This window comes from Sus scrofa, chromosome 13 (assembly GCF_054392235.1).
Source record: "Sus scrofa isolate SSC_HxYL_T2T_F1_AM1 chromosome 13, Sscrofa_HxYL_maternal_Yorkshire_Landrace_v2.0, whole genome shotgun sequence".
NCBI lineage: Eukaryota > Metazoa > Chordata > Mammalia > Artiodactyla > Suidae > Sus > Sus scrofa.
The window spans coordinates 219,472,338-219,499,960 of NC_139395.1; the positions used below are offsets into that span (position 1 = coordinate 219,472,338).

A 27,623-nucleotide genomic window follows, 5' to 3' on the forward strand; every position below is an offset into this window, starting at 1 on the left:
GCCCTAGATGACTTCAGAAGTTCTTTCTTTAAATGTTTAAACATTTACCTCCTTTTACGTGAGACAACAGGAAAGCTAGAGAGGGCTGCAGTTGGAAGTTGCTGCTTCCCGGGTCAGATAAGCCTCTGGTAAAGTAATTTCCCTCAGGAGATAGAGCTTTGTGATGCAGAATTCACCGGGCTTATTTCAAATGATGACTTTGCATTTGCTCAAAACAAAATGGAAGGGTTTTTTCTCTGGTCTTACTGTGTGAACATGACTAAGCGGCTGGAGGTAAAACCCAGGAGAGTTTGGGGCTCCTAGGAAACTTTAGCTCTTAAGCCATCAGCACTGCGAGGCTAGCAATTTGTCAAACATAACATTTAAATGCTCCTGCTAGTTCTGTTCTCTCGGCCTATTTCTCCAGATTTCAGAGGGGTGGTTTGCCCTGTGACCCCACTTCTCTGACGGAGCGAAGAAAAGTCATTGGTTTTCAGTTTGTCAGCTTTTTTCTTATTGTGAGGGCAGAAATGATAACTTTCAGCTTTATACATGCAAGAGCTGAGTGTGAGAATCAGCAAACTTTTTCTATAAAGGGTCAAATAATCAAGAATTTTGGCTTTGCAAGATACACAGGCTTTGTTGCTGCTACTAAAGTCTGCATTTGGAATGTGAAAACAACCACAGACAATATGCAAAAAAAAAAAAAGCGGGGGCGGGGGGCATGGCTGCATCCCAATAAACACGTATTTATAAAAGCAGGTGGTGGACTGAATTTGGCCTGTGGGCCACTGTTTGCCAGCCCCTGCTCCAGATTAAAGGCCACAAACTGAAATGCCAGCAGAGGACGTATGAGAGCAAACAGAAGCAAAACTGGATGGGCTTTAAGTAAAAAATAGAGACTCCTGAGTTATATATTAAACACGTATTCTTTATGTCCACAAAGCATATGCTATATCTCATTTCTCTTGAAATAAATATTTCCCTTTGCATAGAAATGTGGGTACTGCAGAAGATGTAATGCCTCTAACTTATCAGAGGGAAGTGGCGCCACGCTGGGATGGTAAAAGGTGACTGCCCCTTTGGCTGAGTGTCAGGGGCACCCAGGGCTGGTGGGGACCCGGATGAGCTGCAGAGGAGACCCCTGGAGCCCGGCCGGCTACCCGCCGGGGGAGAAAGCGTCTGTATCACAGATGTACAGGTTTTCAGAAGGAACTGGACGTCTAGGCTGTACGGTACCCTTCCAGTTTTAAGTAATGGTGACTCATCTTGCAAGCATCATGCAAGCCAACCCTGTGTAGATCAGAACACCAATATTCCAGCTGCTGCACCTGGCTCTTGGCTGAACTCGTCCTCCAGTCTAGGCCTACCCCTAGTTTTACTGAAGGAAAAAAAAAAAAAAAGCCTGAGATGTAAAGAGCTGGCCAAAGGCCACTCAGCCAGGGGTGGCCAAGTGTGATGTGTGTTATGGCTACTGAGTAGACCCCTTCTCTAGGTCAGCTCACAGCTCCCATCAAATGCACCTTTCGCTCCATGGAATTAAAGTCTCCTTGCTCTGAAGCTAGTCCTTGATGCCGTGTCATATGCTTCCACTGGTATCGGTAATGCTCAGCTTTATATTCCTAGGTGGCTTAACTAACTTCATAATTTGAAAAAAAATTTTTTTCCTAAGAGCACAATTATATTTCACTTAATCATCAAAAAACTAATACAACAATCACAATTACGCCTGTGCTGCAAAAATCACAGGAAAATAACAGTTTCAATCCATTACGGGAAGTCTGCAAAGAATATCTTATTCCAAAAAAATGTATTTTGAGTTATTCATATGTGACTTTCCTAGGCAAATGTAATCCTGCCTAATTCTCAGTTCCGTCTAGAAAATATTTCATCTTTCCAGGGACTTCAGCTCGCAAGAAAGCAACATGCAGTCTTTTAGGGCAAAATGAAAACAAGTGAATGGTTATAACAATCTAACTCTGGCAGGTGTCTCTCCCTGAGCACGACCCCAGAGTAGCAGGAAGTGGTGCAAAGGGGAGGACCAGCAGGATGTGATGGAGCTGGTAGCGGAGGGACAGTGAGAAAAGTGGGGGTGGGGTAGATCCTTTGACTCAGAGTCCTTCGAAAGAGAGAGGTGTCAGCTCTACAAAGCACCACAGGCGGTAGTGAGATACTGACAATGAACTAGACCCCACTGCAATGAACTTACCTGAAATACGTTCACACAGACAGCACAAGAGTCATCCTAAAACCTGGTGAAGACACGTTACGTATCACTGCTATAATTTCAGAATTCCACAGAAGTACATTCTGATGGAGTTAGGTATGAAGACTGATATTTCAAATATGTCTTTTAAGCTAGAATGGACAATAAATATTCTGCAATTAGGAGTTCCCCTTGTGGCTCAGCAGAAACAAACCTGACTAGCATCCATGAGGATGCAGCTTCAATCCCTGGCCTTGCTCAGTGGGTTAAGGATCAGGTGTTGCCGTGAGCTGTGGTGCTGGTCACAGATGAGGCTTGGATCCCACATTGCTGTGGCTGTGGTGTAGGCTGGCAGCTACAGCTCTGATTGGACCCCTAGCCTGGGAACCTCCATATGCCACGAGTGTGGCCCTAAAAAGAAAAAAAAAAAATTCTGCACTTAAATTGTATTTAATAAAATTAGGGAGAAAGGACTGAGTCTCCCCACAGAGTGACAGCAAAGAGCCATCCCATCTCACACTGGGGATCCGTCTACAATTCAGCATTTCCAGAAGGGTATTCTGAAGAACAATAAAAAATGTGGCTCAAAATAAAAATTGTTGTCAACGCCCAAACAGGTTTTGGAAACGCCAGTTAGATCAAATAAACGGGTGTTTTTACTGGAAGACTTCTCAGCAATTTCCTGGTGTTTATGCTGCACTCTCAATAGGAGATCTCCGCTCTGAAGTAATTTTCAAATCCATTGACCATCAAAGCCCTTATTCAAATGCACAAATTCCAAATTCTCCCAGAGAAGTGTTCAGTGGAACTTCATTTGGGAAATACTCGTTTTTTTCATTTGTTGGCAAACAAATAATAACTTCACCTATTAAGAAGTTATATTTGGTTACCAACAAGATTCTACTATATAGCACAGGGAGACATATTCAATGGCTTTTATAACCTATAATGGAAAAGAATAGATATAGATATAGATACACACACATACACACACACACACACACACACACACAACCGAATCACTTTTCTACAGACTTGAAACTAACATAAGATTGTAAATTGACCATACTTCAATTAAAAAAAGAAGTTAAATTTGGAATTTTTTAAAATGATGCAGCATTTTTTGGTTATAAGGGGACCAGGCCACCTTTTTTTTTTCTCTTCTTCCTTAAATTCAGGTTATTAGTTCTAAGAGCTACCACTGGTTCACAGTGAAATTCTCCTATTCTTTCTGTATAAAATATTTTGAATATAATGAATCATTTCAGATTTCTATGGCAGAGTTTTCTTTCCAAATGGGCCTAGAAAGAGTTAAAATACACACATGATATGGAATTCTTCAATGCCAGAAGAAGAAATTAAGCAAGACTATTGTGAAATTTATACTGCAGCAAGCTAGAACACCTGGTTTGTTATCAGTTAATACCTTTCTATTATGTTCTGCCTGGCTTTCTTCCTTCTTATGTGCGATGATACTGGGGCTAGGGTTGTCTATGATTTATTCCAAGGATGGCAGTTAAGATTTATTATTTTTATTTAGGGCCACACCTGCGGCATATGGAGGTTCCCACACTAGAGGGTGAATCGGAGTTGTAGCCGCTGGCCTACACCACAGCTCATGGCAACACTGGATCCTTAACCCACTGAACGAGGCCAGGGATGGAACCTGCGTCCTCATGGATGCTCGTCAGATTCGTTAACTGCAAAGCCACCATGAGAACTCGCCAATTAAGATTTATGCTCAAAGGAAATGGTTTGCCTCTCTGCTCTCTAGAGAAGGGCACGATGCAGTGTCCTTTCTAACCACTTAGGGAGGGAGGGAGAAGATTTCAGAAGAGGAGAGCTTTGTGGAAGAAGGTGACAAAAACGACATCAGAGACGCTGACTGGAGGGGACAGAGAACTTAAAATGGAAGCTTTTGCTGGAATCAGATGCTGACGGGAGGTCAGCTCCAGGTTTTACAGGCAGAGGAGGGGCTGCGTGCAGAAGCAGCAGGGTCAGCTCTGACGTCATCTTGAAGATGGTGCTGGTGGGCTGGCCGGCGTCCCCTTGACTGTGTCAAGCACAGTTTTCGTCTTCAGTTCCAGGGTCAGTCTGTTCCCATTTCCTTGAGGCCACTTCTGGGAACTGCGGCGGTGATGTCGGGGCCCCCTGGTGGGGTTTCTGTGTCGACAAGACAGCTCACAGGACATGGCTCAGAATGTGACCCACAGCCCCTGAGGAGGAACTAAAGGTTCTTGATTTACGTGATGACTAAACACTTATTATCTGGTCTCGTTTGACTGCTCTCCTTTGTTTCTGCGTTTTCTCACTTTTCTGATTAAAGTTTTTCTACAGACAAAAGGCAGACAGGGGACATGGGGAGGAAGGACCATAGGGTCCTACCCCATTTCAGTAAGAGGAAAAAAGAGTTCCCAGCAACTGACTTTCCACTGGATGCACCAAGGCAAAGCCGACTCCTAACACAATTTTGGAAAATCAATGTAACAGAATTTTGTTTAATTGGGTTACTTAACAGTGATATTTTTGTTTGTGTCTATCTATAATGCTTTTTGTTTTTTAATGGCCACACCCATGGCGTATGGACGTTCCCGAGACAGGGACTGAGTCCCTGCCAGAGCTGTGACCTACTTCGGCAATGCCAGATCCTTTAACCCACTGCGCTGGGCCAGGGATCAAACCCACAACTCCGCAGCAACCTAAACCACTAGAGTCAAATTTTTAATGCACTGTACCACAGTGGGAACGCCTATCCACAGTGATTTTATATTATTAATTCTTCTTCTTTTTTTTTTTTTTTTTGCTTTTTAGGGCCACACATGCAGCACATGAAGGTTCCAGGACAGGGGATGAATTGGAGCTACAGCTACTGGCCACAGCCACAGCCACAGCCACACTAGATCCAAGCCACATCTGCAACCTATGCTGCAGCTTGTGGCAATGCTGGATCCTTAACCCACTGAGCAAGGCCAGGGATTGAGCCTGTGTCCTCATGGATACTAGTCAGGTTCATTTCCACTGGGCCACAAAGCAAACTCCTATTCCTAATTCTTAAAGAAGATTTTTGAGTGTGTGTCTGTGAAATGTAATGCTAAATTAACAAGAGATTTTTCCAAAGTTTCTAAGAAAACTTCTGTGCATCAATGAAGGCCACAGTTTTTAATTCATTCGTGTAATTAATTGCAATCATATTTTAAAGGAAAATTATTAGAATGAAGATCAGGATAGAAGACTTGCCCTAGCACGCAGTACCGCTGAGAAGAGACATTACGGCCCATTTTCCACTTCACATTCAGGGGTTCTGCAGCTATTATTTCTTATTTAGGAAGTAAAATTGACTGCACCTGGGCATATTATTAGCTGCTCACCACAGGGAGCCTCATGCTGATGGGCTATAATTTAGCAGAGAGAGAAAAAAAAAAGGCAAACCAATTAGAATGAAGCACACCGTCTGATGCCCTTTCACTGACTGTTTGTCAGAATTTATTATCTTCTATTGAACAAATAAGGGATAATTAGAAAAGGAATAAGCGTGACATCATCAGAATTGGGGGACAAATTACTTCTCCTGCACATGAAGAAGTCTGAGTCCTGCCCAAGGAGACAAGCTCCCCCACCGACTGGCGTCCCCCGAAATTCACAGGGCATGTGAGAGAAGGCTGGCCAGCCCCTGACCTCACCACCAGTTCATTTGCACCACCATTCTGACTCCTGGTGGTCACCCAATTCCTTCTGGTAGTACTGCCTGGGGGACCAGACGCCCAAAGGTCCTGGACTCCAAGACTCGAGTGGGCTGCACTGGCCTGGGACGCATGGCACGTGGCACACAGGTCATGGTAGAGGAACAAGTGTGTCCTGTCATCTCATGGGGAAGACTGTGGCAGCCGGTGCCAAGACCCTCCAGGATTTGCCTGATGCATCTTCTCCCTGCGGTGACACAGCTATACATCCTTTCACTGGAATAAACTGCCTTGGAGCCCTGAGTCCTGAGCCACTGAACTTGAGAGTGCTCACAGGATACCAAAAACAAACAAAGAAATCAGGACAAAAGCAAGTCACAGAGGGGATGCTGCTGCTCGGATCCCTGAACACGAGGCCACTGCCTGTCCACTCCCAGCCCCTAGTAACACTGGCACCAGACACTGGAGACCCACTGGCCCTGATTCCATCACTGCCCTGGACAGCCAATGGCCTCCCACCAGAAGGGAAACAAGGCCCCCACTTCTTTCCTTTTCTTTTTAAGGCCGCACCTGCAGCATATGGAAGTTCCCGGGTTAGAGGCTGAATAGGAGCTGCAGCTGCCAGCCTATGTCACAGCCACAGCAACACGGGATCTGAGCTGAGTCTGTGACTTAGGCTGCGGCTTGCAGCCATGCCAGCTCCTCACCCCAGAGAGTGAGGTCAGGGATGGAACCTGCATCCTGATGGACACCATGATGGGTTCTCCACGTGCTGAGCCACTGTAGGAGCTCCAATTCCCTGCTTCTTGATCTTGCGGGCTCCCAGGTATTGTAACGGAGTAGAACGTCTCTAGACTCCGGTGCGGTCGATATTCTGGGCCAGATAATTCTTTGCTGTGGACATTCTGTGCATTGCAGGAAGTTTACTAACAGCACCCCTGTCCTCAACACATGGGTGTCGACGGCGCCCTCTGATCATGACCGTCAGACGTGCCTGCCAACACAGCCACAGGATGCTGGAGGGGGGGCAAAGCCACCCTGGCTAGCTTTGGTCACACCTGGAAACGGAGACTCTACTGCCCCCACTTCTCCTGTGTCCTCCTCCCGCCCAAACTCACGTGGCGGATGAGTCCCCAGACAGGAAGGACGAGCAGACTCGAGGCACCGGGCACAGGGCAGCACTGCGGGGCCTTCATCCATCCCTGCAGCTGCCTGTGCTGAGGGAGGGGTCAAGGTAAGAGCAAGCCCGAGTCTGCTTCCCCAGGGAGTCTTCCTGACCTGTGTTCCGGCTCCTGAATTAATGGCTGTGTGGGGCTGATTAAAATACAGCATTGCCTTAAGAAGGTAGAGCCTGGTGATTCATCTCTGAGAAGAAGGCAACTGCTGGTTAGTGCAGAGAAAATCAATAGGCTTCTGGGTGTCTCTCAAGATGGGGGCCCCCTTATTCATAAAATCTATGAATAAATGTTTTTTTTAAGAGTCCCCTGATGAAATCCACAGGCGAGCTCTCTGTGGCCTGTGACCTGTGGAACTCGTCCTTGGCACGGGCTGAGGGAGGCGGGTGCAGGACGGGCTGGGGGGCTGTCCCATCCTGCTGCTCCTCACAGCCTGTGTCACTGTCACCTCCACACCGGAACAGTGTCGGAAGGACCACAAACCTACATCCTGGACCTCCGGGTTTCTGCTGCCTAAGTTTTCCTGGCAGGTCCACTCTGCAGAGCACTTGATATATTCGGACTGACTTAATTTGAATAGTGGAGGTGAGTAAATTACATCAAGTTAACGACATTCCTCCGGGTTGAAAGACTCAAAGAAAAAAATCAATATTTTAGGGGTAATGTTTTTCAACAAAATATAACTCACTCTAATTTTCTTCTTTGGATGAAGGTATAATTTACATACAATAGCATTCACTCTTTTTAACGTGTACTTCTGCAAAATTTTGACAAAAGCGTGGCGTGAGATAAGCATGGCCACAGTCAAGTAAGACGTGACCTAGATGCTGCAGCCCCTGGCTTTCCTCTCTGCTGCACCGAGAGAGTGATCAGGGAGGAAGTGAGGGCTGGTGCGGAACGGAGCCCTGGACCAGCCACATAAATAGAACACGGAAGGCATCGGGTTAAGAAAGGAGGAAAGTCACCTTTTTGTACCAATTACCCCCACCGTGAGAACCATCTCTAAAACAGACGAAAGATTTGTAAATACTCAGTTGACCCGTGGCTTAGTTGAGGCTCAAGTTCGTGTATGTTCCGTGAGTGAAAATCGCCTCCTGCCTAATCAGGAAACAAAGGATGTCGCAGGCATCAGGCCATCCCAGCACAGGGGACCCAGTGAGGAGCCCTGAGGGGACGCAGGCTGGGAAAGCATAGGGTCCGGGTCCCAGCGGGCTGAGGGAACATGAAAGGCGTGACTGCAATGAGCCCAGGCTCTTGCACCTTCCCATGCATAGTCGGCTCTCTTCAGTCAGCTGTCTGTCCTCTTTGGATGCTCCAACTATCTAGCCTTTGTTGCAAAAGCCCCTCTCTCTCAAGCTCCTCCCTGACCTCCTCAGAGCTGTCCCTCAGAGCCATCCGACAGGCTATGCCCCACGTTCAGGTCCTCAGTTCTGCTCACCAAATAAGACATGGCTCTCTACATTTTGGTTGTATTTTTTTCCCAGTCGACAGGCCCCTGGAACACTGCTGGGAACCCATAGTGATCATCGTCCTTCTCTCTTCTCATCCCTCGACCTTCGCCTGGCGCCCTCGGTCAGACACTTTCCTAACTCTAAAGCCGAAGCGAAACAAAACTAAACAAAGATCTGCATGTCAGCCTCGCTGGCGGAGGTGCAGGAAAAGGTGCGCTCCAGGGGAAAGCGAGAAGACCAGCAGAGGGTCTCCGACCCTGGGTTTCTTCATCTCTGCCAGGGTTCTGTAGCTTGGACCTAACTGAGAGTCACACACATTCCGCCCCATCTGGCAGGGATTTAATTTCTTTCCGCCCCGCCCCACCCGATCCGTCCCCTCGGAAAAAACAGCGCTGCCTTCATTTGCATATGTATCTCACGCTTCCTGATGAACATGTGTTTCTGTTTCAAATGTTTCTCTTCTGAATTGGTCTTCACATTTTCCCAGCTCCCCCAACCAAACAAGTTACATAAATGTTCAATGCACGTTCATTTTTCTGATCTGCATGAAGTGTCTTTTAAGGTCGGTGAGAGCTGCCCCTCCCGAACACCAAGGGGAGGGGTCCAGTTTGGAGGTAAGATTTGAAGGGTTCTGGGGCAGCCCACGCTGGATGCCTCTGGGCTCTTTGTGGCTTGAGGTCAGGACTAGACCAAGCCCAGCTCCAGCTTTCAGGTAGCGCTTTTGACTGAGCTGGCTCAGAGCCTACCCTCAGGGAATATTTGTCTAGAGTAAAAAGCATGTAGCACTGATTTCTATGTATCCAATGCCCCCCCCAAAAAAGCCCTATTAAGGGTTACAATGTGCTTACTCCTTGTACTGTAATTGGACCTAATGAAGAAACAGCACATTAGTTCCCTAAGTAAATTTCAATTCGTTACTAAATTAATAGTTATCCTCATGTACATCAAACATTGTCGGCACTTTCGACACAGCCTGTCAGAAGCTAGTACCACCCACAAATACAACCAATTAAATAAATAATGGAAGTAAAATGACTTCCACCCGACCGAATGGCTAGCAGAGCCTGTGCTGGCTCTGTCAAGTCCCCTTTCCCCAGCACACCATTTTCTGAGAAGGAGATCTGCAGGTGGACCTGGGCTGCCTTTTTCACTGAAGACTGCATAAAATATTTTGAAGCTATTTAGAGGGAACACATTAAAAACAACTTCCATACCGGAGGTTAAGTGGCAGAAATCTTTATAGAGAAAAGTCCCTTTGTTTTGCATGCTATTCCGCGAGTGCAGTGAACTTATTAAGAGCTTTGATGTAGCAAAAATTGTGATGTGCATATGTACAAATGATCCAAACACAGCAAAAAGCAGCTACAGAAATCAAGAAAGAGGCTTTCTAACAAATGCATTCTGAACTGGATCAAAGGGATAGCCTGGCAGCTACATGCCAGGGATCTAACATTCATTACATTTTCATTTCAAGGAAACATCTTTTGCAACAGAAAGGTGAAGTCTATCTGTAATGAGCTTCTTCTAAGGCAGGAGGAAAGCTTCTTTTCAAACAAGAGACTAAATAAATACAGCACCTCTGTGAGGCTCTGCAAACAGAAAGGTGCAGAGTACTCACCTTTGCAACAGGGGAGAGGCCCCTTGAAAGCAGCTGGGGATTTGCAATCATTTTTCGCATCTTCCTCCTCCCCCAGAATATTCTGACTTTAATATGTAAATATGTGGTCAAGAGAAAACACTTGCCGGGAGAGTGGGTGTTTTTGTTTTGTTTTGTTGCTGAAGGTAAAAACACTGGAAATCATGTCCCCCCCCAAAGCTCGCCTGGATCTGATCGGACGACGCCCACCACTCAACCCACAGCCCAAGGGTGCTCTTCTCTTAGAACTTGATAAAGGACAGGATTTTTCCAGTGAGTTCACGCGCAGAAGGCTTTCTCGTCTCCCCGTGTGCCATGGAGCTTTCTGGCTTTCTGAACACACCCGCCCATCCCATTACCATCCCCCCAGGCCCGCCCAGCACAGCAACGCGGCGTCCTAACAGGACACTGGGCTGCGCCCTTCCCTGCCGGGCCCCCGCCTGGTCCCTCAGCCTCTCCACACCTCATCTTCCATTTCACTAGCAGGGAAAATCGTCCTTGCTCCTATCATTGGGCTACAATGAAATAAAACAGAACTGACTCTCCATTAGCTCCTGGCAACACAACACAAGGAGGAAATAGATGAAGAAGGCTCGGAGAGAGAGAATCCTTCTTCAGACCTGTCTTTTCTGAACATCTACCTCAAATGATATGTCCCCAGCAATGCTGCAAGATAACCACACAGGAGAAAAAAAAAATGCTTTTTTTTTCTTTTTCCTTCCACGCCCTTAGGAAGGAGGCTAAGGATTACAAAGTAGGGAAAGAGAACAGCCGCATCTCCAGATGGGGTAGTGGACACCTGGAGCACAGGACCCACGGAAGATGCTTGGAATCACGGCCTCTTGGAAGGCAGAACATTCTTCCAAAGAAAAGGAGGAAGCCTGGAGAAAGACGAAAGTCAATACCAGCGCTTTTGCGTCCCTAAACACTGGCCCACCAGGAGGGCTAAGGTGGCTGTGCAGGGGCCTGGGGCCCAGAGGGGAGGGGTAGGTGAGGAAGCCCTCAGTTTGCTTTCCTCTTGGCTATAGTTTACCTCCTATTGGCTCTTACTGTAACTGAGCAGGACCCTCTGGGGCCTTCCCAGGACAGACCCCGCCCCACATCCTCTGCTGTGGCTCCTCTCAGGAGGCACCCAGACAATAGCAGCCCATGCATTCTTCCTGAGTTGCGGTTCAGATGCTGAAACCACCACCACGTGGAAGAAATTAATGACTTGATCATCAGGAGCCTCTGGACCTACGGGTGCCTGAGGACTCCGGACACGGCCCTGTCACATCACCATGAACCATCGGGGACCCGTGTCTGAGCTGAGGGCGGACCATACGCCCTGGGATGCCCTCCCTCACCTGGGCTTCGGAAATGTGTCTCTGAAGCCCCTTGGGAGTCTGGTTTTGTCCAGTAGTAACCACCCGTTCTCCTTATATTGGTGCCTTTACCAATCAACACTGCATTTTCCTTTTTTACGATTTTTATTTTTTCCATTATAGTTGATTTACAGTGTTCTGTCCATTTCTGCTCTACAGCAAAGTGACCCAGTCATACATACATATATATATATATACATGTATATATATATATATTCTTTTTCTCACATTATCCTCTGTCATGTTCCATCACAAGTGACTGGATATAGTTCCCTGTGCTCCAGCAGGATCTCATTGCCTATCCACTCCAAAGGCAAGAGTTTGCATCTATTAACCCCGGATTCCCCATCCCTCCTACTCCCTCCCCGCTTCCAAACGCTGCATTTTCCTCCACCTCAAGCCAGTGCCAGTGGTTGGCTTTACTGCCAGTGGGAGCAGACCCAAGTTTGATTCAATAACATTACTGATGCTAACAGTGAGATATACCAAGGAAACGCCAGATTAGGAAAGAAGAAACCTGTGTACACACAAAGACACACACACACATTCATGCATGCCAAACTTCTATGCAAGTACAAATTGAGAAATATCTCAAATATATTTTGAAAAAGATCAAAAGGCATAATTAATTAAATAATTTTCCCAAGAACTTATTTACACAATTTCCCCAATCATTTTATAAGCAACATAGGAAAAAGATATTGATTGTATATTAAAGTGGTTTTTTTGTTGGTTTGTTTTTGTCTATTTAGGGCCACACTCACAGCACATGGAGGTTCCCAGGCTAGGGGCTGAATCAGAGCTGCAGCTGCTGACCTACACCACAGCCACAGCAACGCAGGATCAGAGCTGCATCTGTGACCTACACCACAGCCACAGCAACGCAGGATCAGAGCTGCATCTGTGACCTACACCACAGCTCACGGCAACGTAGGATCCTTAACCCACTAAGCAAGGCCAGGGTTGGAACTCGAATCCTAACGAGTGCTAGTCAGGTTCGTTAACCACTAAGCCACAACGGGAACTCCTTAAGGTGATTTAATATTTGCATTGTTGATTGTATATTAAAGTGAGCTTTTATAATCTAAGATTATGTTCATTATATTACTTGTTGCTGTTTTGATATATATTATAAAAGTATAGTGTTGCTATGAAATATGCAAATAATATATAAATCCTGAGGTTAAAAATTTAACTCGTTATTTTTCAGGTGTTCCAAACTGACAAATGAACAATTTTTAAAGGAGGAATGAGTAACCCAGAAAAATGAGAGATGTTTATGAAATCCAGTAGATACAAACCCCCAAATAAAATTAACACAGGAATAAAAAACCACAGAGATATATACAGAGTCCGACTTTGTCCAGGTCCCCCAAAGGAAAATAAAAAATCTTGGGGAACAAGAGAAACATCTTACAGAAATATGTACCACAATGCAGAGCACTGCCATTCGTAAATTCTCCAGAAACCAGCTCCCCATGAGCCTTCCTCACACGGAACAGCCACCCAACCAAGAGACATCATCTCGTGCCCTGCAGGCTTCTTCCCATCTTCCTGGGACCTTCTAAGTTTCTCATCTCTGTCTTCTCTCCTCAAAGCTCCGCAAGGCCCTCCCCACCCTTTGCCTAAGCAGACACTTCATCTTACACTTCCTGGTTTAAAATCTCTCGGCTCGGCACCCTTCCCCAGTCACCTCCTAGGCAGAGACACCCTCCTGCCCCCTCGACTCCCCGGGAGCTCTGAGACCCCACCCTGTGACTTTCCTCTTCTCTTTCCTTCTATCCTTCTCACCATCTTATTCTCGGTTGGATCCCTGTGCCCACCATGAAACGTGCTTCGCTACGTCTCATCTTCACCCCAAAAGCCCCCAAATAACACAAAAACAAATAACAGTAATAAACCCGAATTCCCTTTACTAAACATTCTCCTTGACTGCTGTCCCATATTTTGCTTCTCACGCACAACCACGTTTTTGTCAAAGCAGTATATCACATACGCATCTTCGCAGCCTCATCGGCCATTCAACCTCTTCCGTGTGGCTTCAGCCCCACCACTCTGCAGGCGAATGCCTGGTCCCGCCCTCTGACAACTGCGATGCTGCCAAACCCGGGGAACCCTGCGCAGATCTCATCTTGCCCTCTCAGAAGCAGCGAGACAGTGACGGCCACTCTTCTCTTGACGTCCACCCCTCCCACATCCCACCTTTCCTCCTAGTCTACTGGGCGCTCCACTGATGCTTCCTCCTGCTTTGCCTGATCTCAGTGTTTTCAGGAATTCACCCCAGACTCTTTTCTTCTCTCCACAGAGCAACTCATTCACCCGATTCCTTTAGACACAATTACACAGCTGACAACTCACAGATTTAGTAGCTAGATGAATCCATGTAGCCACCTGCCAACTTGGCTCTTCAACATGCAGGTCTATTAAATTTAAAACTTCACCTGGTTAGAAATCCTTCTTCCTCTCAGGAATTGGGAGCACTATTCACACACTTCCTCAACCCAGGGACCAGACTTGATCTCACCATCCTCCTGCCTCCCAGCTCCTCCCCCACCTCATCCTACCTCAACACAGCCTTCTGCAGGCCCCAGTCCTCCTGTCACCAAACTCTGTCTCCCATCTGTCCATTGACCTCTACCTCCAGTCGACGTGACCGCCCTCTCCTAGACGGACCCTTTAAAGAGCCCCTTAACGGGTCCCTCTGCATCCGCATGTCCCCTGCCCAACGCAATCCTCCGTTCCTTCATGTCGTGTGAGGGACCACTTTACCCAACATCACATCAAGTCACGCTGCTGGTTAAAATCCTTCATGGACTTTCCACTGGACGTAGAACAAAATCAAAACTCTTCCCATGGCCTCCCAGCCTGTCGAATCTGAACCACTCCTCTGTGACTTTGCTCCCTTTCAGGTCACCCACACCGCCCTCCTGCATTCCTCACGGATGGATGGCACCCTCGGCTCTTATTCTCTCTCACCCTGCAGGACACAGAGAAACCTCTATGCTTCCCTGAATCGAAATAGGTGCTGTCTCACCTTGTCCCAGCAGTCTCTTCCTCTTGCTTTTTGGGGACCATTTATAACAAACTGTAATTATTTCAATATATTATATGTTTCATGTCTTGCTTTTTATTTCTGTTTCTGTCTCCCTAGCTGGACGGCAAGCTCCTTGAAGACAGGGGTGCATGGTGATGGAGTCTTCCGTTGTATCCCCAGAGAGCTCGTCACGCAGTAGATGCTCAATAGATACGTGTGGCTAGGAAGGCACAGAATGAGCAGGCTCGAAGAAATAAAAGTTCTCAGTGAGGTCACAGCAGGCAGCACAAAGCCAATGCCATAAAACTGGAGTTCTTAAGATTCTTTCTCTAGATCCCAGGAAAAACCATAACTCAAACAGACTGGACATCTGGTTTCCAGATCTTCAGCAAAGCAGGAAAGAAAGAAGAGGTCTTGGGGCCCCAAATTGTTTCCCTTGCAACTGAGAAGAGATGCGCTAAGGAAGGACGGGAGCCGTGTCTGTGCCTTTTTCACCAGCTCTGCTTCTCGCAGCTAGTCCACGGCCTGTCCAGTCGTGGACGGCTATGTATTGCTTGAATGAATGAACCAGCCAACGAACTCTAGTAACCTCTGGCAAACACAGGTCAGTACAAAGGACGGGGAAGGACAGAGGAGCAGGTGACAAGGGCAGCTTGGGAGATCGTTACAATGACTGAGTGAGCCAAGTCTTAACAATTGGCAGCATTACAACAAGCAGAAAGGTAAAGAAAGTTGTCCTCACAAGACGAGCTATAGGAGCTACAGCAGCGAGGCTGATGGCTCTTCTTGATGAGTCAGGATGCTGGGGAGACCCTGAGCAATTCTGAGTCTTCCAGAAAATCACCTGTGATTTAGAGCTGGTTGCTTTCTTTAAATAAGTATGAGCACCTTGTAATTAAAAGACTCTCAGTTGTGGGTAGCACATGTTGAGAGCCCTCTTTTTTCACAGGCCATCAACCACACTTCGGTCACTCAGCAGCGCAGCCGAAGTAACACCCTGCCTGCCAACAGCAGTGGCGGTGGCTCCCCTTACACCTCTCCCAACTTGCATTCACGTAAACCCCCGTTATTCACGGCGCATCTAGAAGCAGACCTCTTATCTCTGTTTTCCAGAGGAGAAAAAGCAGACGACGTAGAGGAGGAAGAACAGCGCTGTGTGCCTGTCACAGGGCGAGGGAAGTGGACACCTCTGGGACTCGACCTGCTAACCCAGCGGCGCTGCTTCCAGCTCCCCTCGCCGCAGGCGATGACGCTGCCTCACCCTGGGACAGTCCCTGTGCTGTGTTTTTTGCCGTTTCTTCTTCCTGGGTAGGGAGGCACCAGAAAGAAACCTGAACATTCCCCACGCTGTGTGGAAGTGGATGCTAGAAACCATGAGGTGATTTTTAGCCCTTTGTATATCACCCGGAATGTATCTAGTGTGGTTTAACAGGGCACACGGCCCCAGCACATCGGAAACTGGAAAAACGTGTGTCTTAGTTTAGATGGCAAAAGAGATCACCCATAAAATGGCCAAGCTATGACACATCTGGGGAGCCCATCCCTCTTTTTTCTGATTCCCATTTCAAGAGTCTATCTGCATTCTTCAGAAGCACATCGCCAGAGAAGCCATGCATCCTTTTCGGGACATGGACTCTAAAGACAGCCCGCTCTGTTCCAATCCTGGCTCCCCCAGCAGCTGAGTGACCTGTTACTAGTCATGGTGCTTCTGTGAGCCTTGGCTTCTTTATCTGTAAAATGAGGAAAACCAGCATTCTCAAAAGGAAAAAAAATAAGGTAATACGGGGGTCGGCAGACTGCAGCCCATGAGTCAAGACAGCTCGCTTTTGTAAATTCATCTGTATTAAAGCACATCCAGCCACACTCATTTGCTTACGGGTTGTCTGGAGCTGCCTTTGCACTAGAATGGCAGAATCAAGTAGTTACGACACAGATTTCATGGCCCACAAAGCCCAACGTATGTGGCATCTGTCCCTTTACCGATGCTTGTGTGCTGACCCTTGAGTAAACATGCAGAGAACACCTAGAACAGTCCATGGCACACAGGAAGTACTCTATCTCCCCCCCTCCCTCTCTACCTTTGTGTGTGTGTTTGTGTCTCATTACTTCGTCTGTGGGATCCTAGGATATGCATGGCACTGCTTGCTGTTTGAAACAGTTCAGTCTCTACCTCCATGCAAACATCCAGAGGTTGGGAACCATGGGTCAAACATTCCTGGAATTAAAAGAGATTATCCGTATAAATTTATTTGAGTCCTTGATTCTGGGGAAGTAAAAATTAAACTGAAGTAAAATTAATAGACTTTTCTTCAGAAGGATTGAGTCTTGTGAAAATGGGTAATCGTGTATCTTTGGCGTGTGGACAGCATATCCCGCTAACTATCCAGCTACCCCGTCACACTCCTCCGGGGAAGGTTCCACACTCAAAGTCTACTGATGTCAGGCTTGGAGCCGCGACTTGTGTTAGCCAGTGATGGGGTGGAGTGTGACCTGGAAGCGGGCAGATAATTGCAACGGAACTTGATTTTGAACCAGGGCTCTTAGAGCACAGTCAGGTGAGAAACGTGGAAGGCACAGTCTTTGGCGTCTGACCATCTGGGAAGGAAGAAGAGGGACCAGAGCTAAGGTACCCTGGGGGGGGGGGGGCTGGACGCCTGGGAAATCAGATAAGGAGAAAAGGTTTTAGAGGCTCGCCGGGAGAGGAGCCCCACAGAGAACCCCGGTCAAGTGGCTGACAAAAGAAAGACCCTGGAGTTGGGGCATCTCTGCAGTAAATCTAGAGAGTTAATGTACTGTCCTTTCTCCAAATCAGACAAAAGAACTTTCCCCCACTTCCTTCAGCAGTTCTGGCCACTAAACACACCCTGTTTCTGTCACTAAGCAGAAACTGTGCATGCCAGTATCGACCATTCTGGACGTACACATTTCTGCCAATGTGTAATCATTTTATGATTAATTATTTTATAGCTGCGCCCCTTGGTGTCACTCGCTCCACTGCCCTCTGAGCTCCCGCACCACGTCCTCGGTCTGCTGGGTCCTTGTGTGACTCTTCCTGGAAAATCACCCCACTCGATGAGTAAACCAGTTACTTAACCTCCCTACTAACCAGCTCGGCTCCCTTCTCCGACTTTCAGATTTGCTCAAGTAAAGTATCCCCACATCGCACTCATCCACAAAATCTGTGATTTCTTCCAAATAAAACATGTCATCTTCCAGGGCACGGCTGGCGGGTGGCATGGGGCCTCAAGGCGGTAGGCAGACGGCTCATGGGGGTGACTTGTGGTTTTCCTCCAACTGTTCAAGCACCTTTGCGACCCCAATATCACTTCCCAGGACTGTTGCTTCCTTTGTTCTCTCTCTTGTGCCCCATGATTGGTAAGCAAGAGTTACGACACAGGAATCGGTCATTTAAATGGAGAACTACTCTGTTTACTTGGGTGTGATTTAGGTGGTTTTCCATGTTTAGCAGGATTAGTCTGGAAGACAGAATTTCAGAGGCAGGAGGGAATTTCAGATGATTCAGGGAATCATCAGTGATTATTACCTCTGTTCCAAACTAGAAATTAATGCAGCAACATGTGACCATCCAGCCTCTGTCTGCACCTCACTCTCCAGGAGGTTTCCCAGTTGAATGTGAGATGCTGGCTTATGGTGCAGAAGGAACAATAAAGGGCTAAGGGTGACTTGACAGAAGCCCCTGGGCTGGAGACCAGGTTCTGACATGACCCCTGCAACCAGGGGCAAGTTCATCAGACTCTCCGTATCTTGGCGCTTTCTTATGACCCAAGGATGCTGGCCACGCCCATCACTCTGTGCTCTGGAAGGTTCTGAAAGAGCACGCGCTCAGAAGCACGCATAAGTGCAGTGGAAATGGGCATCCCTTTACAGGCTTGAGTTTGCAAGGGTAGCTCCCTGGTCATGCACAGTGCCTCCAAGGAGCTGTGCTAGCATCCAGAACTGCTGACACCACTGCTGATGGAAGCGCTCTTGGGCCAGACACTGTGGCTGCAATAACCAGGCTTTGCACGCACTGTGGACATAGGAGGGCAAAAATAATAGATACAATCACCCCCAAAACCATTCCAGCTATCTGAGCCCCCTGATAGGATTTGCCTATGCCTGCCTATGTTAATATTTATCCTTCTATAAATAAATGAAGATGTAGAAAAAGCAGTTCATAAGATTCAAAGGAAGGTGAGAGCAGGAGAGAGAGTGAGGAAGGAGGGGAAGGAAAAGAAAGGGAGAGAGGGAAGGAGGCAGAGAGATCATCAGAGGGAGTGAGGCACTGATGCTGAGCTCCCCAGGGGGCTCGTCCAAGAAGGGGTGCAAGCCAGGAGCAGCTGAATGGGCAGACTTGGCAAATGGCCCACCCCTGGAAGGCCTTGGTCCCAATGTCCAGGTGTCCTGTGTTTCCCCGTCCTAGGGACCCGCTGATGCTCCTCCCATGGCCAGCACAGGGCCCAGCAGAGCCTCCAGCACTCAGGGAGGTTCCACCTGGCAGCATCCCTCCCAGCAGGTGTCCACTGGCCAGGAAGGACTTTCTGCCACCAACTGAGTGGAGGCCCATCCAGATGTGCCCTGGGGGCACCCTTTCACCTCAAAAGCTGCCTACAAGCCCACAGGAGGAGGTAGGATGGGTGGGTACTGCCCCGTCCACTTGTGGCCATTCTGGGCCGCCTGAGAGCACTGATGGCTGTGGACACACCAGGGACCCTTTCATGCACTCCACTCTCCTCCACTCGTCATTGGCTTTGAAACTTGGTGTTTCAGCTTCAAAAGCAGGATGGACTGGGAGTTTGGGGATAGCAGGTCCAAACCATTTTTAAAAATTTTTTTTTGCAAGCTATTACTTTAGAATGGATAGACAAGAAGGTCCTAATGTCCAGCACAGGGAGCTCGACTGAATGTCCGGGGATAATGGAGGGAATATTCAAAAAGTATGTCCACATGCGTATAACCTAAATCACTTCACTCTACAACAGAACTCAGCACCCTATCTTGTCAACCATACTCTAATTTAAAAAAAAAAAAAAAAAAAAGCAGGATGCTTCTCAGTGGCCTCGTTCTTTCGGAAGCAAGTCCCAGGAATACTGGCCACCCAGCTTCCACCCATCCTCACACCCAGCGCAGGCGCAGCAGCATCCTCCCGCTGCCTGACCTCTCAGTGAGGAAGCGAGGGCAACGGCCTGCTTCTGAACACTCCAGAGGGGTGAGGTCTCTGCGAAATGCCACCCCCACCCTCCGCTCAGCACTTCACGAAGAAAGGAAAGGGAAGAAAGGATGCAAGGGCGTGCTGAGGCCGGTCTGAACCAGCGTTCTTTCCCCAAAGAGTGCCCTTTGCACACTTTAGAGATTCCTAAATGCCCCAGCCCTAACTTGGAAACAATTTGTAAAATGTATGAGGCAATGGGATTAATTTATATGGAAAGACTCACTCAGCAATGAGACTAGGGCCCAAAAAGTGAGGGGTGGGGGGAAGGGGCGGGGGGCAGGGGAGCACGAGCGCCCAGGACTGTTGGAAACGTAGCAAGAGCTGAGATGCCCGCATCTGGGAGCAGGATGGCGGCGGCAGAGATGCAAGGCCCCGGGGCAAAGCAGCATCTTCCAACATCTTCCCTGCCGCCCCCAGTGGAAGCACCTGAACTTCCCGGGTGGTTTCATTCCCTCCACCCGCTGCCCCCCGCTGGCATGTGACTTAGTACTTGATCTTACAGTTAGTGAGCACATCTGTTTTCCCACCCACCTAACTCCCATCTCCTTAAAAACAGGGGATAAGCTGTATTCAACTTTGTTGCCAAATGAAGCTTTACACAGTGCCTTGCTGTATAACGTGAATGCTCAAAACTCACTTTGAAACCAAGCATGGATAAATAAGTCACTCTGCGTACACTGCACACACTTGCCATCCCATGAGTCTGTGGAAGGCATGGCTCTGACACTCCCAAGTCCCTCCCTCTCTGTCCTCCCTGCTGGGTGCCTCTTCATCTGTCAGAGCTGGGCTCCCAGCCACAAATGGCCATGTCCACGGCACTGTGACATCTATCACTGTGTGGCTGGCAGCCATTTATGTATCTCCTGGACTGTAAAAGCCACGAGGACCCTGTCTCTGGGCACTGGCACAGCCTGTGCCGTACTAGGCATTCAGTGAATGTTTGCCCAGATGAATGGAGGGGACCCGGTAAGTAAGGTCAGGAGAGCTCAGAGCTATTTTTGGATTAATCAGAAAAATCACATTAAATATCATTTCTTCTAAGTCCCACCTAGCGTACTGACTATATCACAAAAACATGATGAATGACAGTCTGAGACTGCGACTACTAACCAGGGAAAGGCCACAGAGCTCTCTGGGGAGGTGAAGAAATCCCCAAAGCCCTGACCTGGGCGAGATGCAGAGGGTTTGGGGTCTGGGGAGGGGACCGAGTGCCTGCCACAGAGACAACGCCAGATCCTTCACCCGAAGCACCACACTGGGAAGGCCAATAGTAACTCTGCTAATGGATTCCAACTCTGGATGTGGTACTTGAGTTTCACAAGTGGGGAGCTACAGTCTGAAGTGGTTTTTTTCTGTAGCATCTGTTATATGATTATGGAGGAACCACACCCCACAGAACCCAGTGGGCGCGGTCCTGGGAGGCAGACAATGCCTCCGCAAAATCAGACAGCAAGACCGGCTTTCAGTCTTGTGGTGGTTGACACATGGATATTGAAACTGGAGGGCTAGGGGCCAGACACAACCCTTAAAAGAATGACATAGTCCTTGAGGAGATGACAAAAACTGGTTAGAACCAAATAGGTCCAAGATGGTAAATGATCTGACCTCCGGCTGACCTTGAGCTTCATCATGTGCTCACTGCAGCACGTTAGCATCTCACTTACATGCCCATAGGTGACATGGCAGTTCTGACGCCGAGCATAAAAGGTCAAAAAGTGAGCAGTGGCCCAATTCCTGAAAATCCCTGCCCCTTCCTGGAAATGGTTACAGCATTCCTCCCACTCACTAGCTTACGAAATCGCCCAGCCCATAAAAACTCACACCCCATATTTTGGGGGCCTCTCACCTTCTGAGATGGCCCACACTCTGTCTGTGGAGTTTCTCCCAGGACCGCTTTCTCACCTTCTGAGAAGGCCCCCACTCTGTCTCTCTCTCAGGAAATCTATTTCTTACCTATCTCTTTGCCTCTCGCCGAATTCCTTCTGTGCTGAGACATAAAGAGCCTGAACTGCAGTAAGTCCTGGACCAGGTGTGTGATTTTAATCAAAAAACAGTGGGTTCAGGTCCCAGTCTGGGTTTTGGCTGGGTCTGAGTCCTGGCCCGTGGGTTCGAGTTCCAGTCCGAGGTGTTCGGTGTCAATGCTGCCCGCACCCTCACCACAGCTGGCACAACAGTGCAGTCTCAGATCCCAACATCTTGCCTCACTCGTCACACTCACAATGTCCTGGAAACTCCTATTTTTAGCAAAGAGCATTCGAATGAATCAAATTAGCAATCAATAAAATGAAAGCAATTATTTGGAAAACTACCAGGTTACAGAAACGGGTTAATTTCCATGTATTCGTTGAAAGCCTGTACATTCTCCATTATTTCCTTAGCATATGCACATGTCGATTTTGCTACTGAGGCAGTGAACTGACTGGGAAGAAAGGAGGGAGCTGGCTAGAAATCGGGGGTAAGAGCACAACTCTCACAGGGCATCAGTTAGGACCAGCACATGAGAGTAATCTGGGGACGATTTGAGAAACAGAGTAAGACCACAGGATCTGGATGCGTGTGGGCGAGCGTGCTCAGCAGTATAAGGTGTTTGGGTGTGGGTGACTCGGGGAGAGTGGCATCCAGAAAACACACGCTTCTATCCCTCAAAGGAAGAACATGACAGATCTGCCTTTTCTTTTTCTTGACCCAGGAACACACACTATTTGTTTTTTTAAAAGGAAAGAAACCCTTAGCAGCGATTTTGGTTTGAGTACATCAGGACATACTCTTTTAAGGAGGGTCTCAAAGATGCTATAAGCGTCTCTCTTCAGCGGTCACTGGAGAATGGCCATCCCGCTTGGTCTGCCCAGGACCGGGGTGTTCGCTTTGTGTGGCAGAGCCTGATGCCACGTGGATGGTGGGACTTCCTGGGGGCAGCTTGAACTCGGGCTCCGGGGTCCTCATGCCCAGCCCAGGGCGTGGTGTGGCTTCTTCTCCTGAAAGGCAGTAGTGCTGCGTTTCCACATTGGCACACAGGGTTCTGCCCTCTGACTGTGCTCACATCTTTGCCCCCAGGTCCCTGCTCTGGTATCCATGCTTCAGGACGCCTTCGCCGACCACCCAACTTCAAGTGATCAACAGCCTCAACCCCTCACTTTCCCCGGTCTCCTCTTCTCCAAGGCGCATGGCAGCAAACATACCGTATTTCATGTATTTATCTTCAGAGGTGCCTGTCTTCTTCCCCCACTGGAGTGAAGTCGCCACAAAGATGGGAGTTTTTAATCTGTTTTATTCTCTGTCAAATCCCCCCAACCCCAGAACAGCACCCAGCACCTAGGAAGGTCTTAGGATGTGTGGACAGGATGGATGCATTTGCGGACAGCTTGTAAGGTCACAGTTTAAGGAAGAAGGGGCAGAGAGAAAGGCAGCAGTCAGGGCTGGAGAAGCAAGAGGAATCCCCTCAGCAGGAAAGATCGGGGGAAACAGAGAAGACAAAGAAACAGATGCACGAGGGGGGCTGGAAGGAGGAAACAGTAATGCCAAAGCCAGGGGAGGGCCAGGATGGCGACAGCCACGGCATTTTCAACAGGTGTGGGTGACTCCCAAGAAAACAGTTGCAGTAGATGGTCCAGTCGGAAAACTGATAAGGAGAGAAACAGGTTTAGAAAATAGACCTAAAGAAAAGCATCCAATTGCAAAAGAAAGGAGGGCTGAGGGAGGCGGACTGGGCAGTGGGTCTCGGTGGCACAGCCTCCGAAAAGAAGGCTTATTTCTTTAGGGGCGGTGCACCAGTGCATATGTGAGTGTGTGTGTCTCAGTGTGAGTGTGGGAGGTTGAGTGTGTGTCTCTGTGAGTGTCTGAGTGTTTGTGGAGGTTGCAGAGGTGCTGGATGACCCAAGAGTAGTCCTTTCAAGTACACGAGAACCCACCTCACCAAGTTTTGTTTACAAGTAAAGGGGAGAATTAACACAGAATTAAAAAACCATGGACCCTGTGATTTCTACTTTCTCTATTTCAATTCCAAGGCATAAGAAGTTGCAGTGTTCACACCTCAATTTATTTAGATCGTTTTAGATAAAAATTTTATAATAAAAATAAATATATAAAAAATAAATATAATAAAACTCAGTTTCCAAGTCAAAAGAACCGACCTGAAACGTGTATTGCTGATGCAAACAGAAAATGGAACAAAGAAAAAAAAAAAATCGAGGTGGGAGAGAGAGATATACACACAAAACCCAAGCCCTGCATTAAAAATAAATAAATAAATAGAACAAATAAAAAGCCCAGCAGGGCCTGAAGACAGAGGCAAAACGAATTCTCTGAAGAGGAAAATGCATTTTGTTCTAATATTCCCTTAATAGATTTTTTTAAAAACATGATAAGAAGACGGAAAGAAACCTGAGTAACTCTGGATAGATTATGCAAATGCTCCTTCCATTTCTTCGCTTTTGGGTGAAGTCTCGGCCCCATGTTTAAAGCTGAACACCCCAGCGCTCCCTATCTCTGCTCCCCAGCTGGTGAGCACAACCAAAGGATTATGCATAATGCGCGCCTGATCCCCCGGCAGCAGAGACATTTATGCGGAGGAGCTCAAAAGAACGGGGGATCCTGCAGTTCTCGGGGGCTCAGGAGAAGATTTTTAAAATACAGTTCCATGATTTTCACCAGCTTATCTCAACCAGGAGGTTAAATATTCTCTCTTCTGCACCTTGCTCTTTCTGAGAGAGGAAGAGAAGGAGAGAGAGAGAGAGGGAAGAGAAAGAGAAGGGAGAGAGAGGGAGAGGAATTTGCTGCTTCTGCAGGTAGGGATGGAAATGGCTTTGCTTCTTTGATTCTAGGTTGGCCAAAGCCATTAAGACCTGCCTCTTCTCCCTTCTTTCTGAAAGTGTAAGGTTTTTGCCAGTGAATCTTCCACACCAAACTTTCATCATTATTTTTTAAGGATACTGGCTCTAAAATAGATAAACATGCCTTCCTATCACTGAGGCTAGGAGGAATCAAACGTACATGATAGGCGATATTTTCATTACCTCCTCTTCTGCAACTCCAGTGACGTGACTCACTTGGGAAAAAAACGCCCTCCAGGGTGTTTTAATCAGAGATTCCCATGACTTCTTTTCACCCCATCTCACCCAACAAATACCCCATCAGAATATGCCTTTCTGAGAAGCATTCCTGTTACCAGGGCTCCCAGATGGCACACACTGCAAGTTCAAGGGTCATTAGGAACGCCCCCAGCACCGGGTTTGGTACAGAACCGAGCCCACCTTTGTCCACACTGTCTTTGTCTGAAGAGAGTTATAGTTCCCTGCTTAGACCAAAGAAAAGGATTCAAACAGAATTAACCCAGAAGTACCTTCCCTTGCTAAAACAGTCGAGAGCCAGGTACCCACCGCCTCCATCCTTCTGAGAACATCACTGAACGTAGTCTTTCTTACGCAAACCTCAGAAATAAGATGACAGGGTAGAGAAATCAAAAAAATCGCAGCTCCACGTGCCTGAATGTGTTGACGTGTACTGAACAGAAACGGTCAAGGAGGGTGTCCTTCCCTCTGTCTTTCCGGTACTGTCGGGTGCTAAGAACCCATGTGTGATCCCGAACTTCCAAATGCAATCGCCTTGATCCCGAGGTGGGAGCATAACTACCCCAAGAGCCCTGGACAGAAATAAACTAGGCAGAACGTCAACAAACACGATTTCAAGGGTGGTGGTCGGCTTGGATTGTTTCTAGCAAAAAGCGCCTCCTGAGTTCATCACGGGAAATGGAGTCAAGACAATTAGTTTGAAAATAAACTGTAATTCACAAACAGAATGACAAGCTCTGTGGTTTGATATTTGGGTGGCAAGGGAACCCGGAGTTTATAAAATTCAAATTAAATAGCCCGTCACCGTTCTGAGCAAGCAGTCAGGGTTAATTCGGATCGCTTTCTCAGCTCTGTCTTCCCTGATTTCAAGCTCAGCAAAGCGGGGCTATAATTAGGGAATGGGCAGTACTTACTGTTCACCAGTTGGGTGTAAGCTTTAAACTAATAACTCAGCAATTACGAGAAAAATGAGCAGTAATTACACCCATTTTACTCGCGGCTAGACAGATGGAACATTTTCTTCTCGTTATTGGCAAACTGTCACCACATTTATTTCATTTTTACTGTTTACTATTTGTTGTACTTTGATTAAGAGTAATTATAGGCTGGGAAAATATGAAAAACATGAACACTGGGTATTTTTCAAAAATAGACGGAGGCCCTTCTTCTGCACCCGTGTTGGAGGAGCTCTCATTTCAGATCCTGTTGAAATGATACCAGCGTCCTCAAGGTATTTGCGGCAGCCTTCGTTTCTGCGATGGCTCTGCAGCAGGGAAGGGCCATGTTTACTGCTTCTTTGGCTCGTCATAGGCCCTGTTAATGCGTCTGTTTCTTGCACAGCCTCCTTGCCCCTCACACATTTCTTTTTGCTCAGTGATCGAGTAAAGCAGAAATTTTCTTATATCCAGAATAAAACAATTAATGAAGAAAGAATATGTTGCTCCTGTTTTCCTGGCATTTAGGAAGAGAAGTCTATTTCCCTCCTACCTTCGGAAAAATTATTTAATATACACTGTCCAGGAAACAAAGGCTATAAGAGTTTCATACTCAAACTGCCCTCTGAAGCCCTGTACTATAAGTGCCAAAAATTGTAAGATCGCATTATATTTACATTTTAGTTGCAGATAAGGTATAGGCAGCATTGATAACACGAGTGGGGAAAATACCCTTGAATTTATTTTCAGCAGCCGAGTTCCTAGCTGGTGTTGCTCATTTTTAATTTATGTGGGCTAGAACACTGCACTATTTTTTAAAAAATGTTTATGACAAAAGGGCACGTACAGTCTTGTCGTTCACTGAACTTAGATCTCAGCTAATATTAAACATGGAAGCTATTTCGGAGTAGGTCCCTGCATATAAAAGGACATGTTCTCCTTTCCTGTGATCCTTTGCGATGCCTTAGAAAAAGTGTGCATCGTGGTGACTGAGGATGCACATCCAGATTCCCGCCTTGGATGACGCGGTCCCAGGAGAAATGAAAGCCATCGAGGCCTACAACTGGCCTACACCAAAGCATACTTTTTCAGGGGGATTAAAAAAAACAAAAAGCTTTCCCCCTTCCTAAAAGGCATACCTGAAAACCCCTGAAAAGTTGTTTTTGGCATCAGTTTTTCTTAATGGAAGAAAAAAACCCATGCTCTGTTCTACAAGGCTCCGTATTGATTCATGGAAACGCCGTGTGTTACTGCACCGGCTCGCTAATGGCCCTGCCCGCGCGGTGATCTGCTGCGCTCACGCAACGCATGCAATTGATTAGCTCCCTTAATGAGCCTGCTCCCAGGACGCAGAACGCAGAGCAGGCCGAGGGTGCAGCTGGAGGGAGCCCCCTCCAGAGGCGGCGGCCACGGAGAGGGCAGCCCAGGGGCAGAAATTGCAGGAGGGGTGGCGCTCGGGGCGAGCCCTGGGGGCAAGGAGGCCTTTCTCTCGTGGAGCTGTGGCAGCTTCTGCATCCCGGGCTCTCCCCCTCACGCCCCACCCCGGGCCAGGGTGACGCTCAGACCCCACTGGGCACCAGTAACCACAGGCAGCTCCCAGGATGGCTGACGGCAGGTCAGAGGGGCACCCCTGCCTCTGCCCCTTCCCGCCTTCCCCCTGTGGAACCCTACCCCCTCCTTGGTCCACAGCTTCCTGGGAACGAGGGAAAGAGGCGGGGATGCAGCCGGCCTTGCCTGCATCTGTGTGTAAACCAGGCCATACCATTTTCGCCAGAAGTGATCAGAGAAATCAGGTCCTGTAACGCTATTAAGAGAGTCAGTCCAGCTCCTGGACAGCCAGGGTGATGAGTGTGTGAACGGGAGCGGGGGGGGCAGCTGCCAAGGC

At 47.8% G+C, this 27,623-nt stretch overlaps 1 protein-coding gene and 1 long non-coding RNA gene across 8 annotated transcripts in view; both read right to left on the bottom strand.

The window, feature by feature from the left end:
• DSCAM (DS cell adhesion molecule) overlaps positions 1 to 27,623 on the bottom strand; it is a 744,988-nt gene that overhangs the window by 528,283 nt on the left and 189,082 nt on the right. The gene's annotated exons all lie outside the window — the stretch shown is intronic.
• Positions 11,594 to 18,915, bottom strand: LOC146397906 (uncharacterized). Its single transcript, XR_014825217.1, has 2 exons — positions 12,354 to 18,915; positions 11,594 to 12,307 (listed from the first exon to the last, which is right to left on the bottom strand). It is a non-coding gene; the product is annotated as an uncharacterized LOC146397906 (long non-coding RNA).